This window comes from Lithobates pipiens, unplaced genomic scaffold (genome assembly GCF_037356315.1).
Source record: "Lithobates pipiens isolate NorthernLeopardFrog02 unplaced genomic scaffold, aLitPip1_a1.2 Scaffold_10, whole genome shotgun sequence".
In the NCBI taxonomy this organism is placed as follows: domain Eukaryota; kingdom Metazoa; phylum Chordata; class Amphibia; order Anura; family Ranidae; genus Lithobates; species Lithobates pipiens.
The window spans coordinates 140,390,066-140,409,197 of record NW_027507686.1 but is presented as its reverse complement, the minus strand read 5'-3'; positions in this window follow the sequence as shown (position 1 = coordinate 140,409,197).

Below are 19,132 nucleotides of genomic sequence, written 5' to 3'. Positions count from 1 at the left end.
CATTTATTCTTACCTTGACATGTTTCATGGAGGCAAGCTGGGGCTAACACTCATGCAGAGGTTCCATCAGGCTAATCCACTTCACCTGGAGCAGCGAGTTTTCTTTAGTTTGACCAAAAAGTTACATTGGTCAAAAATAGGCTTATTTCAACCTCAATTTCCAGACTTGCATTGAACTGGCCACAGACTAGGGGTTAGGTACCAGGTGGAATGTTTCTCATCTTGCTTGCCTTTTGGGGAACATGGATCCATTTTGTTGAAAATAAAGTATTATTCGGCCCAAGTCATAATGGCTGGGCTGTATTTGAAGTAATGTTTATTTTGCTATATTAATTTGAAGTATTATTTGGTTGATGTTTATAATTGTTAGTACAGTTGTTTAATTAAAACCAATAATAAAGCCATAGCTATTATTTATCCAATTCTGGATCATCACAAAGTGTTTCTTCACAAGCAGCATCTTCAAGCAAGTAAGTGTTACAAACCACTGCCTCCCAAAAATGCATCTTATCAATTATAGCTAAAATGACACCTGAAAATCAGGAGAACATTGATCAAGCTCCTGTAAGAGCAAAAATGCTCCTGGGTCGGCATTGTCTTAACATACACAGTTCATGTTATTCTATTTGTAATAAAAAAAATACAAATTGAAAAAGCAAGTTTAGGTTATTCACTGAATAAACTGTACTTTTATATCAAGTATAATACTTCTATATACACTGCATTTCATGTTCCCGGTGTAACAAAATTACTTTTATTTGTAAACACAAATTATTAAAAAACTATTTCCAAAATATAAATTTTTTTCCGGAAAAAAACAGGGGGGAAAATATTTAATTTTCCCCATAGCTTCAAAATTTATGAAAATTTTACATCTCAACTTAGGCCAAAAATGACTATTATGATATTGAATCTAAAGCAAACACAAACAACAAGAATAGCCTAGGTTGCATGAGATCTGGTATTTGCAGTAGATTAAAAATGTTAGCATCCCTTCCAATTGCAGGTAATTGTGGGAGGTAACTCCCAACTAACAAGGAGCACTTGAAAACACAAAAGAGCCTATTTAGTACACACACAATTTCTGAATTCTGGAAATGTTCTTTGATTTAATCAACAATTATTTTTCCTTATAGAAAAATTAAGTTAATTTACTCTGTGTGATGTATATGTACATTAACTGAATCTGAAAGAGAAATCTTGAAAGATCCAAACATGTAGCAGTTTAAATAATCTTGTGCAGATGTCTTACCATTCATCATTCTTGGTGACAGATCTTCTAATTTAACTATTCTTAACCAGGGTTACATAAAACCCTAGGGTTTCCTTCAGAGGTTGGGTCGTGACTGACTGACCACCATCTGATGGTGCTTGCATAGTTTCAGGGCCATTGCCACTTGGCGGAGCCAGCAACATAACAGATGCCTCACCACACATTATCCTTGGGGAAAGGTCTTGTAATTAAGCCATTCACCAAGGTTGTTAGGGGTCCTTGAATTGTGTCTGACTGCCTACCATATGGTGGTGCCAGCAGAGCCAGCGCCATGACACCAATAATCTTTTTAGCTGTCTACAAGTGTAGAATTCTGACCACCACTGTAAAGGGGATAATCTCACCTCTGGCCATCAATGTAAGTGCATTTTTTCAATGCTGCCTAATGCCTTTTTAGCATGGCTCCCTGCTAAACAAAGGTTGACAAATTTCGTTTGACTATATGGCTGCTTATGCACAAAAAGAAGAAGAAAAAAAAAAAAAAAAAAAAAAAAAAAAAAAGATTACTGCAATATTAAACACAGAAATTCAATTATTTAATATAGCCAACCTCTGTTTGTCAGAACACTAAAAGTTTATCATTTAGGAAGTGTTCAGAAACAAAAACATTGAGCAACTGCTGGGAGTCTGCCTTTAGCAGCATTAAAGATAACTGTGGCTCTGGAGCAGTACTTTGGGGACTTGATGTAAAGTATACAGTAAAGTTAAATATCTGCAACAGCCTTCCTATCAGCTCAGATAGGCATTTACATTTCTTCCTCTTAAATTCTATAAGATCATATATAGTGTATTAAAGATGAAAAGGGTAAATTAGGGACCCATATATTTCTATATATTATTAAATATAGCAACAAGCCAGCCTAAAGACGCTTGAAATTTTTTTTTTTTCAGTGTATTCTTCCTCTGGGAATATTCTTTTGTCTTGTTACTTTAGCATTTATTCATGTCAAGAAGCTAAGAGATCCTGTATGCTACACTAGGGAGATTCCAAAAGCAAGACTGCTATAGAATATACCAAATGTTTTCTTTGTTTAATAAAAGTACGTCTTCTGCTCTGTCAGAAATAAGCTTTTAAAGGACAATTACGGTATCTACAACATTCATTTAAGTGCATGGAATCCATTATAATGAACTTCTCTTATTTGCTCTCTTTTGGTCTATTAAATATGCCATGGACATTATTTCGTTGACCATGTCAGAAATGTAGAGCTGTCCTGTGTCCATTCCTCATTTCATGTGTTATCTCATATAGAGTGATTAGTCCTCTCAGTTCTCATGAAATGCAGCCATTTTGTGTCCCTGTGTCCCAAAAAATGCAGCCTGCCTGTGTCCAGCCTGTGTGCCTGTGTCCCACCAAACACCTCTGATGATATCAACATACTGTAGGATGAAACATGTCAGGCTGACTGATGCAAGCACGTTATATACGGCAGATTTTTATATGTTCTGATGTTGCTGTTGCTCTGTAAGTAGACTACAATACATTTTTAAAGCGTTTTACCCTTACGGGCTTCATTATTGTCGCTCATTTTCTTCTGTTTTGGTGATGATTGTTTAAAATCTATACCCTGGTGTGAGTTCTGATGTTTCATCTGATACTGATGTACCTGGTTAACCCTATGATCCATCTATCAAGTTTGGAGTGTGCCATCCAAGTTTATTATCTACCATCTGCATCGTATGATTATATGCCCGTTTTCTTTTCATTCTGGTAAGCAGATTGAGAGCACGTGGGTGTGGTGTGCTTCGTATATGCACATTGAATCTTGCTGGAAAATTTATGTCACCTGTCTATGTACAATCACGTTTAAGTTTTTTGTTTGTTCACATTTGGTTTCATGGACAATCACATTTAAAACTTATTTTGTTCACATTCAATGCAGCCAGCCTGTGTCCACCCATGTGTCCCCTTTGGATGGGCCGCCACTGCGTTGGAAGGACAAAATAATTTGCTGTGGGATGTTGTTGGGATGGGATAGCCTGTAGGTCTGAGTAGTTGAGTAAAGAAAACAGGGCAGGGCCGGAAATGCTCAAACCACAAAAATGCTGTGTGTTGTCTTCCCACAAAAGTATTTAGGAGATGACTGCATTTCTGGCAGTTCAATAGATATTTTTGTGTACTTGAATGGTTTGTAAAGGGATAAAACAATGAGAAATGTGCATGTATTACCCGACATGCTGAATATGTTTTTATTTTGCCCTGACATAGACTTTAATGTAACAAAGCAAACCTTCAAATAAAATAGGAAAAAAAATGCTGCATGTTTGGGAGCCCCCTGGTATGTTATCAGCCATGATAATTTTCTATACAACGATGATGTTCATTCTAAACCCACAAACACTATTAAGATGGAAATTAGGCTTTTGTACACCAAGATATAAATGGGTTTATGGCTGCTTGTTGAACATGGGTAAAATAACTTACAGCACAAAACATTTTATACAGCGGAATCAGAATAATATAGAAAATATTACAGCATTACATTTTACTAACATTTGCAGTGGTGTATTCTTAATGCCTTCCTTAACCACTGGGCACTTAAAGCACCTGCCTAACCAGACCAATTTTCAGCTTTCTGCGCTCTCACAATTTGAATGACAGTTACTCAGTCATGCAACACTGTACTCATATGACAATTTTGTTATTTTTTTCCACGCAAATAGAGTTTTCATTTGGTGGTATTTAATAACCACTAGGGTTTTAGCTATAAATAAAAAAAGCCTGGACATTTTGTAAAAATACATTTTTTTTTCTTAGTTTCTGTTATAAAATTTAGCAAATTAGTAATTTTTTTTCAAAAAGTTTGGCCAAAATTTATACTGCTACATATCTTTGGTAAAAATAACCCTAATTAGTGCATATTATTTGGTGTCAATCATTGAAAATTGATTGATTGCACCTGGTGTACTGATGGCCGATTTCTTGAGACCCTAACAAGCTAGGAAAGTACAAATACCCCCCAAATGACCCCTTTTTGAAAAGTAGACACTCCAAGGTATTTAGTAAGACCCCTTTCACACCACACCGCCCATAGCGTGGGCTGTAAAATGTCACTATTTTTAGCGGCATTTTACCTCCAGATTTGCGGCGCATTTCGGCCGCTAGTGGGACGCTTTTACCCCCGCTAGCGGCTGAGAAAGGGTTAAAACCGCCAGCAATACGCCGCAATAGCAGCGTTTTGCCGGTGGTATTACAGCGCTGCCCCATTGATTTCAATGGGGAGCAGCGGTGGAGGAGCGGTAAACACACCACTCCTTCACCGCTCCAAAGAAGCTGCTGGCAGGAGTTTTGCCTGATGTCCTGCCAGCGCACCGCTATAGTGTGAAAGCCCTCAGGCTTTCACACTACAGACAATGGTGCAGCTTTTTTAGGGCGGATTGCAGGAGCTATTATTAATGCTATAGCGCCTGCAAAACGCCCTGGTGTGAAAGGAGTCTTAGTGGCATGGTGAGTTTTTTTTCTTGTTGTAATTTTTTGCAAAATAAAAGCGTAACTCCACTATTGTTGAGAAAAAACATTCCCCTCTGGGTGATCAATGTACAGTGCAAGGATTATAACAAACTTTGTTGCAGATTCCTACCTTTTGTTATTCTGAAGAAATCCATGTGTGTTTCTCTGTGCCTGTTCTAAGTAGGTCTAATGGGATTGGTTTCATAATTAACTGTCAGGTGTGGAGCTGCAAGCCACAAATGAGAAAATCTGCTGGGCTGCATCCCTTTAGATGGGTTCATATTGAAAGTATCTAACAAAAAAAAAAAAAAAACATTTTTGTTGCAAGGGATGCCTGAAATCTGACTTGTATCTTAGGCAGACTTCTGGGAAAATTTGTGAGCCAATCACACAAGCAGGAAATTATGTTTCTGGGGAGTGGTCTGTGTACAGAAAACTCCAGGTAGCCACATTGCAATGTATTCTCAGAAAATTACATTGGCTGCAGATTGAAAAAGAAAGGTCATTTTTAACAACATTCAATCACAAAATGATTAGTGTCACAATCATATGCGCTATATTTTTTTTTTTTTATTTGCCATTTTTTTCCCCCGAAAGTGGAGTTACCTTTTAAGATTTTTTTTTTTGTTCACAAAATTATCATATTAATGGGTTATTTCTCTCACATGGCATGTGCATACCACAAATTACACCTCAAAATATATTCTGCTACTCCTCCTGAATAAGGCGATACCACATGTGTGAGACTTTTTCACAGCCTGGCCACATACAGAGAGCACCGTCAGGCATTCTAGGGACATAAATTACACATGACGTGGCACTGTAGAGCACTAATGGGGCACAGGTGTGGCACTGATATGTCATTAATGGGGCACTGCTGGGCACTGATATGGCAGGGATGGGGCACTGACATGCCACTGACATGGCACTGCTGGGTACTAATATGGAATGGGTTTGGGGCACCTCTTGGCACTGATATAGCACAGATTGAGGCACTTTTGGGCACTGATATGGCACCACTGGGCACTGGTATGGTACGGATTGTGGTACTGCTGGGCACTGATATGGCACAAAGTGGGGCACTGCTGGGCACTGATATGGCATGGATTGGAGCACTGCTGGCCACTGATATGGCACGTATTGGGTCACTGCTGGGGACTGATAGGGCACTGTTGGGCACTGATATGGCACAGATTGGGACACTGATATGGCACTGCTGGGAACTGATATGGCACAAATTGGGGCACTGCTGAGCACTGATATGGCACTACTGGGGACTGATATGGCACAGATTGGGGCACTGATATGGTACTGCTGGTCACTGATTGGGCACTACTGGGCACTGATATAGCATGAATTGGGGCACTGATATGACACTGCTGGGCACTGATATGGCATGGATTGAGGCACAGCATGAGCAAGCGTTAAGCTGACTTCCATCATCCAATCACGTGCAAGCAAAAATAAATTTTTTATTTTCCTCATTCATGATTGGGTACTTTTTGTAAAGTGAAGCTTTACTTCATTTACTAAGCTCTGGAGCATCTGCATCTGCCAAGTGCAACTTTACTTTGCAAAGTGCACAGTCTATTTGCCTTTAGTAAATCAACCCCTTTGTCACTTTTAGGGATGAGCTTCGCGTTCGAGTCGAACATACGTTCGACTCGAACATTGGCTGTTTGTCCGTTCGGCGAAGTCCGAACATTTTGGTTCGTTCGCGCCAAATTCGTTTGGCGCTCACGGCCCACAATGCACTGTGATGGTGCAGTGCATTGCTGGCTCATGATTGGCCAAGCATGCACTGTGACCCCGCATGCTTGGCCAATCGCAGCGCCAGCAGCGAGGAGAGCCATGATTGGCCACAGGCAGGATGCCTGTGGCCAATCATAGCTCAGGCTGTGTAGTGCACGCCCCACACTATATAAGGCCGCCAGCGCGGCGGCCTTGTGTAGTGTGTTGGCGTCTGAAGCAGTGGGTGTTCTGTGTACCTTCAACACAGTACACACCGATCGTTTTCGGCCGATTTTCGATCTTGCTGTTGTGTAGTGGTTATTGTCTGTGTGCCCTGACCGCAGTATACACCGCTATATTCACCTCACATATATAGCTAGTGATCTATCTTTTATAATAGAGCTTGCAGTCAGTAGTGTTAGGAGATAGTGTGTGCTGTCTGCGTGCTCTGTACCCAGTACATACCGCTATATCCACCTACATAGCTGTTCTCTATTTGAGCCCACTTGCCATCTGCAGGAGTTATTGGAAGTTGTGTGTGCCTCCAGCACAGCACAGTATACATCTGTATATACCCCTTTATCTCTGGTGTTCTATAATAAAGGCATCTGCAGGAGTTAGTGGGTGTTCTGTGTACCTTCAACACAGTACACACCGATTGTTTTCGGACGATTTTCGATCTTGCTGTTGTGTAGTGGTTGTTGTCTGCGTGCCCTGACCGCAGTATACACAGCTATATTCACCTCACCTATATAGCTAGTGATCTATCTTTTATAATAGAGCTTGCAGTCAGTAGTGTTAGGAGCTTGTGCGTGCTGTCTGCGTGCTCTGTACCCAGTACATACCGCTATATCCACCTACATAGCTGTTCTCTATTTGAGCCCACTTGCCATCTGCAGGAGTTATTGGAAGTTGTGTGTGCTTCCAGCACAGCACAGTATACATCTGTATATACCCCTTTATCTCTGGTGTTCTATAATAAAGGCATCTGCAGGAGTTAGTGGGTGTTGTGTGCCTCTAGCACAATATACACTACCCAACTGCTTTTTTACCCAACTCCCTTCAGGCCATTACCATGTCTGGAAGGCCAGCAAGGGGAGGCAGACAGGCGCGAGCCGATAAAAGAGGGCAAGCAGGCTCTGTGTCTAGAGACAACAGTGCTGGTCGTGGACGCGGTGCATTGTCATCAGCACGTGGCCATGGGACACGCTTGTCCTTCTTTTCGGCAGCTGGACATGTTGAACCGCAACATGTCAACGACTTGGTAGAGTGGATGACCAAGCCCTCTTCATCCTCCTCATCCTCTCTCACCCAGTCTCAGGGTACTAGCAAAGCAGCTGCCAACGCATCGTCTTCCCTCCTCTCAATGTCATCATCAGTGACTCCTTCCCTAGACCCACCACGTCCTCCTGAGGAGTCTCCTGAACTCTTTGAGCACAGTGTTGGGTACATGCTCCAGGAGGATGCCCAGTGTTTTGTGGGCTCTGATGATGACACTCAGCTAGAGGAAGGCAGTAGCGTGAGTGCAGAGAGAGGGGATGCTCAAGAAGGACAGCAATCTGGCAGTCATGTTCCACAAGCTGCAGCATACTGCCAGGTTTCCTACAGCGATGAAGAGGGAGGGGATGATGAGGGCACTAACTCCACGTGGGTGCCTGGAAGGAGAGAGGAGGAGGATGAGGAGGCACATGTCCAACGAGGCAGGATGCCCTCCGGGGGCCAGCTTAGGGGCAGCACACCGACTGAATCACACCGCAGAGCTCCGCCTGTGCAGAGCGCTGCCTCTGCGCGTTATTCTAAAAGTTCTTTGGTGTGGGCCTTTTTTGAGACGAGTGCATCAGATGGCACCGCTGCTATTTGCAACATATGTCTCAAGTGTATCTCACGTGGCCAAAACATCAGCCGCTTGGGCACCACATGCTTCACCAGACATATGTTGACCTGCCATGCAGCTCGTTGTCAAGCGTACCTCAAAGACCCACACCAAAGAACAAAGCGGACCTCTCCTTGCTCCTCATCAGCTGGCATCTCCAACCCCACTAGACCTTCAGTCCTCTCTGAAACCTGCTCTGAGAGGAATGAAGGTGTAGAATTAGGTGTGTCACAGCCAAGTGCTTCCGGGAACTCTGCTAGCGGTACACCCACATCCGATTATAGCAGGCAAATGTCCCTGCCCCAGCTTCTGGACCGGCGAAAGAAGTTCACTCCCAGCCATCCACATGCCCAGCGGTTGAATGCTAGCTTGGCTAAATTGCTAGCACTTCAACTGCTGCCTTTTCAGTTGGTAGACTCGGCCCCCTTCGGTGAGTTTGTACAGTGTGCGGTTCCTCAGTGGCAGGTCCCCAAACGCCACTTTTTCTCACGGAAGGCGATTCCGGCTCTCTACCGGCATGTGGAAGGCAATGTCCTTGCCTCGCTGGACAGGGCGGTCAGTGGTAAGGTGCATATTACCGCTGACTCATGGTCCAGCAGGCATGGACAGGGACGTTACCTGTCTTTCACGGCCCATTGGGTCACTCTTCTGGCAGCTGGGAAGGATGCAGGACAAGGTGCAGTAGTGTTGGAGGTTGTTCCACCACCACGCCTCCAAAATGCTACTATTGGTTGTGACACACCTCTCTCCTGCACCCCCTCCTCTTCTTCTTCCTCCATGGCCTCTTCCAGTGCTCTGTCCTCAGAACCAGCGGTGCTCCGTAGGCGTTCCAGGGGCTACGCAAGTACGCAGGCAAAACGATGCCATGCCGTGCTTGCGCTGGTTTGTTTGGGGGACAGGAGCCACACTGGGGCGGATGTTTTGTCAGCTCTGCAGGGGCAGGCCGAGAGGTGGTTGACGCCACGCCAGCTTAAGCCAGGAATGGTGGTTTGCGACAATGGCACCAACCTCCTCTCCGCCCTCCGACAGGGACAACTGACCCATGTGCCCTGTGTAGCTCACGTCCTTAACCTGGTGGTGCAGCGGTTCTTGGGCAGGTACCCCGGCTTACAGGATGTCCTGAAGCAGGCCAGGAAAGTCTGTGTGCATTTCCGCCGATCATTTAATGCCTGTGCTCGGCTGGCTGAGCTCCAAAAGGAGTTGAACCTGCCCAAGAACCGCCTTATATGTGACATGCCCACCAGATGGAACTCAACATTGGCCATGCTGCAGCGGCTGCACACGCAGCAGAGGGCCATCAATGAGTACCTGTGCGACTACGGCACCAGGACAGGGTCAGGGGAGCTTGGTTTTTTCTCACCACGCCAGTGGGGCATGATCAGGGATGCATGCACTGTCCTGTCACCGTTTGAGGAGGCCACAAGGATGGTGAGCAGTGACAGTGCATGCATCAGTGACACTGTACCTCTCAAGGCCCCCTTTATCCAGACAGTGTTCCTGCTGTGCCACCCATCACACAGGAAGAGGATGAGGAGGAGGAGGAGGAGGATGATTGTGTCAGCATGGAGGTGGAGGCTGGCACTCAGCATCAGCAGCAGCAGCAGCAGCAGCAGTCTTGTAGGGATGATTTACAGTCCCAAGAAACACGTGGACTTGTACGTGGCTGGGAGGAGGTAGCTGCGGATCATGTTGTCCTTAGTGACCCAGAGGACTCCAGACCGAATGCCTCAGCTAACCTACGCTGCATGGCCTCCCTGATCCTGCAAAGCCTGCGGAAGGATCCTCGTATTCTTCGGATCAAGGAGAGGGACCATTACTGGCTGGCCACTCTCCTTGATCCACGGTACAAGGGTAAGGTTGCCGAGCTTATCTTGCCATCGCAGAGGGAGCAGAGGATGAGACATCTCCGGGAGGCCTTGCAGAAAGGTCTGTGCAACGCGTTCCCAGAGACTGGGAGGTTACAAACTCCTGGTCCTGGACAACGTGTTGCTGAGGCATCAGTCAGAAGGAGCGGTGGAGAAGGTGGTCGCCTGACTGATGCTTTCAGACAATTTTTTAGTCCGCAGCCCCAAGGTATGATCGGTTCCAGCACCCATCGCCAGCGTCTGATTTACATGGTGCAGGAATACCTAGGGGCAAGGTCAGACTTGGACACCTTTCCCACCGAAAATCCTCTGGCTTACTGGGTCTTGAGGATGGATCACTGGCCAGAGCTTGCACAGTATGCAATTAAGCTACTGGCCTGTCCTGCATCCAGCGTTCTTTCGGAACGCACCTTCAGTGCTGCTGGTGGCTTTGTTACCGATCACAGGGTGCGCCTGTCCACCGAATCAGTTGATCGACTGACCTTCATCAAGATGAATCAGTCTTGGATCACCTACAGCTACCAAGCACCTGAAGCTGATGTAACAGAATAATTTTTTTTGAAATATCACATCCCTTCAAGACTGCCTATGCTGATGCTGAGTGACTGTCCTGTTATGTTGATTGTCTATCCTCTTCCTCCTCCGCTGATATGTTGGAAGAACATTTCTGGTTCTGGTTGATGCCATCAGCCCAATTTTTCTGCCCCTGTTTAACAGGGGCGTTTAAGTACAATTTTTGATGCAATGCTTTGCAGCAGGGCTAATTCCTGCAATCAAACAAGAGTATATGGGAGAGGTTGCAGTGTGGTGGCACCAGCACCAGTGCCTAAGGCCCAATTTTTCTGCCCCTGTTTAACAGGGGCGTTTAATTACAATTTTTGATGCAATGCTTTGCAGCAGGGCTAATTCCTGCAATAAAACTAGAGTATATGGCAGAGGTTGCAGTGTGGTGGCACCAGCACCAGTGCCTAAGGCCCAATTTTTCTGCCCCTGTTTAACAGGGGCGTTTAATTACAAATTTTGATGCAATGCTTTGCAGCAGGGCTAATTCCTGCAATAAAACTAGAGTATATGGCAGAGGTTGCAGTGTGGTGGCACCAGCACCAGTGCCTAAGGCCCAATTTTTCTGCCCCTGTTTAACAGGGGCGTTTAATTACAATTTTTGATGCAATGCTTTGCAGCAGGGCTAATTCCTGCAATCAAACAAGAGTATATGGGAGAGGTTGCAGTGTGGTGGCACCAGCACCAGTGCCTAAGGCCCAATTTTTCTGCTCCTGTTTAACAGGGGCGTTTAATTACAATTTTTGATGCAATGCTTTGCAGCAGGGCTAATTCCTGCAATAAAACTAGAGTATATGGCAGAGGTTGCAGTGTGTTGGCACCAGCACCAGTGCCTAAGGCCCAATTTTTCTGCCCCTGTTTAACAGGGGCATTTAATTACAATTTTTTGATGCAATGCTTTGCAGCAGGGCTAATTCCTGCAATAAAACTAGAGTATATGGTAGAGGTTGCAGTGTGGTGGCACCAGCACCAGTGCCTAAGGCCCAATTTTTCTGCTCCTGTTTAACAGGGACATGTAATTACAATTCTTGATATAATATTTCACAGGAGGGCCCCTTCCTGTGCCCACCCAGAGTAACGGTGAGGACTTATAGTGTTGTGGCACCAGCACCACAACCACCAAAGGTCAATTTTTCTACCACTGTTCAACAATGGCATGTAATTACAATTCTTGATATAATCGTTCACAGCAGGGCGCTCCAGCGCCCACCAAGAGTCACTTTGAGGGCTTACAATGTTGTGGCAAAACCAACACCTTTTTCCGCCATTTCTGCAGAGCATATAGGGCAGGCCCCTACTTTCAAACATCCAATTTACAAACATCTCCTACTTGCAAACGGAAGGAGACAACAGCAAGTGAGATGAAAAAAGATGGACGACAAAACAAATTATACAGGGGTGATAACCCTTCCCTATGTTTTCCAAAAAGCTTAAAAATAGTTTTTTTGACTGGAGCTACACTTTAAAAATGTACCAGTTGAAAATTACAAACAGATTCAACTTAACACAACAAACCTACACAGTCCCTGTCTTGTTTGCACCGCCTGTATACTGCTGTTCTGAGTATATAGGGCCTGGGGGCCACACGCATTTCCTTTTTTTAATATGGGTACAGGGTTCCCCTTAATATGCGTACAAGACCCAAATAGGCTGGTAATGGGCAGGGAGGGCTACCCATGCCATTTTTCTCAATGATTTTCAACCATATTGCAGGAACCAGATATAACATTAAAACCGCAAGCAGTTTTAAATGGTGTTATTTCAGTTTAATGTCATTTTGTGCAGGGACTGTTCTAAACACGGGAAACACGTGGCACTTCACAGGCATACTACAGACACCCCCCAGGCACCATATTTAAAGGAATATTTCACTTTTTTTTTTCACTTTAATCGTCATTAAAATCAGTGCTCCCGCCAAAACGGCCATTTTTAAAAACATTTTAGGCATTGACCCATGTCCCCTGGGGCAGGAGCCAGGTCCCCAAACCCTTTTAGGACAGTATCTTGCATATTAGCCGTTAAAATTAGCACTTTTCATTTCGAACGTTCGAGTCCCATAGACTTCAATGGGGTTCTAAAGTTCGTTCGAATTTGGGGTCCGTTCGAAAGTTCTGGTGCGAACCGAACCGGGGGGTGTTCGGCTCATCCCTAGTCACTTTGTCACTTTTTGTCCTATAGACACAAATGAGAGGGAAATCCTCTTTTTAGATATTGGAAGACCTCCACTCTATTCATATTATGGTGGCAATCAAAATTCTTTACATTTACATACTCATACTTAGTCTGGAAAAAGACACAAGTCCATCTAGTTTAAGAAAAACAATATATACATACGCAAATTGATTATTTCCATATACACATTCATATACACACATCTAATCCAGAGGAAGGCAAACAAAAAAAAACAATTAAAGCGGAGCTCCACCCTAAAGTGGAGCTTCCGCTCGTTGGAACCCTCCCCCCCCTTCCGGCGGCACAATTGGCACCTTTCAGGGGGGAGAGGGGTGCAGGTACCTGTACAGTACAGGTATCTGCACCCACTTCCGGCATAGATATCTGCAGAATCTACGCCCCTTTCCGCAGAATCTACGCCCCTTTCCGAAGGTCCCCCGCTGTCTGCTGGGAAACAGAGACAGCGGGGACCATCCTTATTGCGCAGCATGACTCGCGCATGCGCAGTAGGGAACTGGGAAATGAAGTCGCAAGGCTCCACTTCCTGATTACCATACCCAAGATGGCGGCGGCAGCACCCGAGAGACGATCAAGAAATCGGCTTCGGGTGCTGACATCGCGGGCGCGCTGGCCGGGTAAGTGTCATTATTTTAAAAGTCAGCAGCTGCAGTATTTGTAGCTGCTGGCTTTAAAAAAAAAAAAAAACGCGGACTCCCGCTTTAACCACTTAACAACCGCCCATTGCCGATTAACGGCTTCAGGGCGGTTGTTTAACTCTGAGAGGCCTCCCAGAATTTTGCTCAGGGGGCGCGCGCACACGAGATCATCTGTGACCGCTGGGTCCAGTGGACCCGGCGCATCATGGATCATGGTAAACGGCCGCTCATCGCGGCCATTTACCACGTGATCGCTCCGTCAAATGACGGAGTGATCACTTGTAAACAAGCCGACGTCATGTTATGACGCCGGTTCCTCTGTACCGATCGGTACAGCGGAGGGGAAAGAGATCAGTGTTTTTTTTTTGTATTATTTATTAATCTTTATTAAGTTTTACACATTATACAAACAACTTTTAGATCATTTTTAAAAATAGAGTTACAAAAATTCCAGTACAAATTCCTTCCATCCAAAAGTCTGAAATTTAAGGAAGGGGGGAGCTAGGCATATGCACCCATACACGCATACATAATCTTATTCATAAAAAAAAACAATATCTAAACAGTACCATAAGTCCCCACTCTTCCCTCTTCATCTGTTTTTCCACTTTTTATTTCTCTTATTAAATAACCCCCCCTCCTTCCCTCCCTTTCTATCCCTTCTTCCCCCCCTCCCCTCCCCCCCAGTGTTATGTTTATACCTTTACCCCTCCGTGTTTTTCTCTTCTTTTCTCTTCCCCTTTCCCTTTGTGCCCTATTTCTTGAAGTGTTTCCAGTACCCTTGTCCCTTTCTTCCCTTCTCCCTCCCACCTCCCCCCCCCCCCTTATCCTCTTCCTTTTATTATTACGGTTTATACCGGGGTATGAATCTTCTCTATCCGGTTTCGCCAGTTTCTGTCAAACTCTTTTAGATTGTTCCGTTTTGCATATACAGCTCTCTCTTTACATAGATATTCATTTACGGCTCTCACCCAATCTTCCACTGTGGGGGCTAGGCTTGATTGCCTCATAGCAATCATCCTTCTGGCTTGGAATAAGCATCTTAGAATTACAATAGTTACTCCCTTTCTCTCTGCTTTCTCATTTCTATATCCTAAAATACACACCACGGCATTTAATTCTATCGCAGTCCCAAAGACCCCGCTTAGTGTCTCTGCTACTCCTTTCCAATATCGAAATAATTTGGGGCACTTCCAGAGCATATGTATTAAATTTCCCGTCCCCCCACACCTGGGACAACTGTCATCCACTCTTTTACCAAACCTAAATAATCTCTGGGGAGTATAGTATGCTCTATTAATCACCATCAGGTGGGATATCTTATGCGGAGGGGAGACCGAGACCTTTGGGCACGCCTCTAGAATTATTTTCCACTGTGAATGTGTTATATTACCCACATCTAGCTCCCATTTCCCCTTCTCAGCCCTATTTTTCCCCTCACGATTAATCTGTTTATTTAACTGGGAGTAAAGTTTTGATATTAATCCTTTGGTGGGCCCTGCTTGGGCTACCAACTGTAACAGTGGCAAATCTTCCCAAACCAATGATAAATTTCCAAACTGGGTCTTTAGGGCATGTCTCACCTGTATATATGCATAAAATGCGTTTTGTGATATCTTAAATTCTTTTTGCAGCTCTTCAAATGATTTAATATCCCTGCCTCCATATAGATGGTTCAACCTTTCAATACCCCATTTTTCCCATTCTAAGATTTTACCAACCCGCCAAACTTCTTGTAGCTTCCTATTATTCCAGAGAGGGGTATATTTTGTTATTTCCCTATATCCCGTCTTTTTTTTAACTATATCCCCTATCTTTAACATCATTTTTACTGTAGGGCACCTATACTGAAATGAATCCGCTTCCAACGTCTCTATCAGAGTTCTATGTGGGGAGCCTGTTAAGACTAATCTCCCATTTGGGGTTCCTCCATTCACCACATCAATTCCCCCTAACTGTTGTAATTGTGATGACCAAAAATAACACTCAGGATAAGGGACTGCGAAGCCTCCTTCCTCTACCTGTAGCTGGAGCATACGCAATCGCAATCTGGCCTGTCCTCCCTTCCATATTAATTCCCTGAACAACATCTCAATCTTATTAAACCAACTTCTATTAATCCATATTGGGGTATTGTGCAATATATATAGAAGTTGGGGCATCCAGATCATTTTTATCAGATTACATCTGCCAGTCACCGATAGAGGCATTCGCTTCCATATAGCAATTTTTGGTTTAAACTTAACTAATAATGGGCCTAAATTATAATCTATAAATTGCCTGGGATCCTTTGTCAGAACTACTCCAAGATATTTCAAATTATCCACTATTGACATTTGGGGGATTCCCAGGGCTGTTTGTTCACTGGCAGAGTCCATAGGGAGACATTCCGACTTTTCCCAATTAATCTCCAGCCCTGTGAAACCTCCAAATTCCTGCACCATTCCTATTGCTTTTATCAATGAGTGTCCCATATCGACCAGAAACAACAAAATATCATCTGCGTAAAGCGCAATTTTTTCCTCCCCAGTTTTTCTTAAAAAGCCAACTATCTCCCGATTTGCTCTAATCGCACAGGCTAAGGGCTCTATAGCAAGAGCGAAGAGCAGGGGTGACAATGGACATCCCTGTCTCGTCCCTCTCTCCAACTCTATTTTGTCGGAGAACTCATTATTGATTTTTAGTCTTGCACTGGGTTTATCATATAACATCCTAATCCAACCAATAAAAGAGGGACCCAGGCCGAATTTCTCCAGTACTTTCCATATATATCCCCATTCTACGCTGTCAAATGCTTTTGTTACATCTAGTGCCACTACTGCTCCTGGCGTGTCGTTATCTGTTGGAATCTGTAGGTTCAAAAAGGCTCTCCTGATATTTATACTGGTTGACCTGTTGGCTATGAACCCTGTTTGATCCGTGTGCACTAATCTTGCTATAACTCGATTAAGCCTAGACGCTAATACCTTGGCCAGAATCTTTGCATCAGAGCACAGGAGAGAAATTGGTCTATACGCTGCTACATCCAATGAGTCCTTTCCTTCCTTGTACAACAAAATTATAATTGCCTCCATCATTGATGGAGGCAATTTGCCCTCCCTGATTACTCCTCTTAGATTTTCCAGAAGTTCAGGAAGCAGTATCTCACCATAGTTTTTATATACTTCAATCGGCAGCCCGTCCGGCCCAGGTGATTTCTGATTTGACATACTCGCAACTGCTTCCTGAAGTTCCTTCAAGGTTATTGGAGCTTCCAATTCTTCTCTTTCTTCTTGATTCAAACATGGAACCTCTAGGTGACCTAAAAATGTTTCCATCTGCTCATCCATCCCCACTTTCTGTGCAGTATACAGTTTTTTATAGTACTCTCTAAATGTTTGGCATATACTCCCAGTTTCCGTTATAACCTCTCTCTCCATTGTCCTAATAACCGGTATTGAAGATGGCCCAGAATTAGTCTTCACCAATTGTGCCAATATTTTTCCCATACTTTCCCCTTCTGCAAAAGAGATTTGATGATGGAACATATGTTGTAGCTCCACCTTTTTCAAAATCATTAACCTAAATTCTTCTTGTTTATCTAAACAGATTTCTTTTCCCTGAATGGGGTCTCTAATATAGTCACTTTCAGCCTCTAGCACTTCTCTCCCTATTCTTTCCTCCTGCTCTCTCGATTTTCTATAAATTTTTGCTATAGATTGGATCAGGAGTCCCCTCAAAAATGCTTTCAACGCGTCCCATAGTATCCCTGATGTTACTGTACCACGGTTATTTTTTAAAAATTCTTTTAGTTCTGACTGGATCCTCTCTGGACTTTCTTCTTTCTCTTTTTTTATTAGTTCTAGCCAGAGCGGATTCAATTTCCATACCTTCTGTGCTCTTCGTTCTCTCATTTTTAAAGCTACTATCACTGGAGAATGATCTGATATCCCCCTAGGCTGATATTCAATCTTTTCCACCATCTGTAGGGCCAGGTCATTCCCCAGTATCATATCTATCCTGGATAACGTGGAATGCGAGGCCGAACGGCAGCTATACTGCCGGGCTCCCGGATTCCCAGTTCTCCACAGATCCAGTAATCCTACTTCTTCCAGGTACTGACCCAGCCTTCCCCGCCCAGCCAGTTCCACCAATATCTTTTCTGGAAATCTATCAAGTTTAATATCTAAAACCGTGTTGAAATCCCCTACTATTATAATAGGGATTTCATCCACCCCCAATAGGAATTCATATAGTTTAAACAGCACTTCCATTTTGAATGGTGGGGGGATATAGATATTTGCCAACACACATTCTCTATCCTCAATTAAACAATGTAAAAAGATATATTTACCCTTTTCATCTAGGCTGGCCCGCTTGCAGAATATACTGAATGATATTGATATTGATATCTTCTATTCTGTAACCGGTGTATTGTGTCTCTATTTAAGTGAGTCTCCTGCAAACAGACCAACCCAGCTCCATATCCCTCCATCATAGACAACACCGCTTTTTGTTTCACCTGTGTCCCCAGGCCCCTCACATTCCAGGAGCCTATCTTAAATTTCCCATCCTGCATTTACAGGAAAAAAAATAAGAGAAAAAATGGAGGGAAAGAGAGAGAAAAGCGGGGAGAATTTCTGAGAAAGACAAAAACTAAAACCCACTCATACCCCAGTTCCTCCCATCTCCCCCATACCCTCTTTATTAAGTCATACAAAGCTTCCATAACCTTAATCCCCAATAGGATAACAAATTGACTAACCATCACCGCTATTTCATATGTTACATATCTCCTAATGTGAGTTGTGCTGTATAATTGATTATTACAATTTTTTCCTGAGTAACCAATAAGTTTTCCTTGTTTTTTACCTCCCCATATTTTGTGTCTTTTCTTTATTTGAATTATCTCCTGAACCCCATTCGTTAGTGCAGTTACGTTTTTTTTTCCAACCTCCCCCATATTTTTCCCTCCCCTCCCATCCAACATCCCTCCCTCCCCCCTCCACCTACCCAGGTGTTACCCAAGGGGCTTCTTAGTGACCTTATTCCACTATTTTTACTCCACATACACCACATACACCTTCTCCACTCCTTCTCACCGTGTATTACCTCCCGCCCCCCCCCCCCCCCCCCCCCAAACAGGCAAAAGAAAAAAATACATATCCCACCCCCCCTTCTACCTTCCTACCACACTCATATTCCTGACCAGGGGCCAAAATGACTAGAATTTTTCTCTATTTTCTTCTATCCATTTTTCCGCTTCCATTGGGGAACTAAAAATTTGGGTATACCCCAGTGCATTAATCCGTAGCTTTGCAGGATAAAGAAGAGCATACGTCAACCTAAGTTTCTGTAGTCTGCGCTTCACCTGCAAAAACTCTGCCCTTTTTCTCTGGAGTTCTGGGGAAAAATCAGAATATAATGAAATTCTAACACCCTTGTACAGTATATTCCCCAGTTCCCTTGCTTTCCGCAACAACACCACTTTATCCTTATAATTAAGTAATTTCATCAACAGTGGCCTAGGGCGGCCCCCCTCAGGTGGAGCTCTAAAGGGCACTCTATGCG